The sequence below is a fragment of the Empidonax traillii genome, unplaced genomic scaffold (assembly GCF_003031625.1).
Source record: "Empidonax traillii isolate 1590-97213 ecotype Southwest subspecies unplaced genomic scaffold, ASM303162v1 scaffold355:size2308892, whole genome shotgun sequence".
NCBI lineage: Eukaryota > Metazoa > Chordata > Aves > Passeriformes > Tyrannidae > Empidonax > Empidonax traillii.
In genome coordinates, this window is record NW_020955548.1 from 2,069,995 (window position 1) to 2,070,658 (window position 664).

Consider the following 664-nt stretch of genomic DNA (forward strand, 5'->3'; position numbering starts at 1 on the left):
CAAGAGTCTGTGAGGAATGGTTGTGAAAATCCAGCTGACAGAAAAATGCAAGGAGAGAAAGTCATACACGATAAGGTCCCAAAAATAACAGACCCTCCAGGTTGGTAGCTGGCAAGCACTCAGGCTGGTATTACTGCATTTTAAAGCCACTGTAACAAACAACATTTTGGGAATTAAAATTGCCTGAGCTATGACAAGGGTTCAAACATTTGAAATAAATCATTACTGAATTTGGTAAAAGACTCAATTCAGACAATTTTGATGCCTGCTGTATTTGGTAACCTGTATTAAAATAGAAATATCAGAGTGCTATGTGTCCTATTTCTCAATGCAGCAGCTCAAAGGAGCCTTTGAAACACACCACTGCAGTGATATTAAGAGCTCAGTTCTGAAGTCAGGGAATCATAAGAGTCCCTTTGATATGAGATCAAGTATTCCCAGGGTAGCCACAGGAAGAAGTTTTGGAAACTCTCGCTCACTGCAGCAGCTAACTCTTAAAAAAGTAACACAAGATCTGTCTAGCTAATGAAGAGACATAAAAAGCACATCATAAGCTGTGAGACAATAACTGAAATGGCAATGTGGAGTTAGGAGACAGGTTCAGAAAAGCAACAGAAGGTGGAGTTTTTCAGTAGTACACAGAAACACAATGAATGTGAATCCT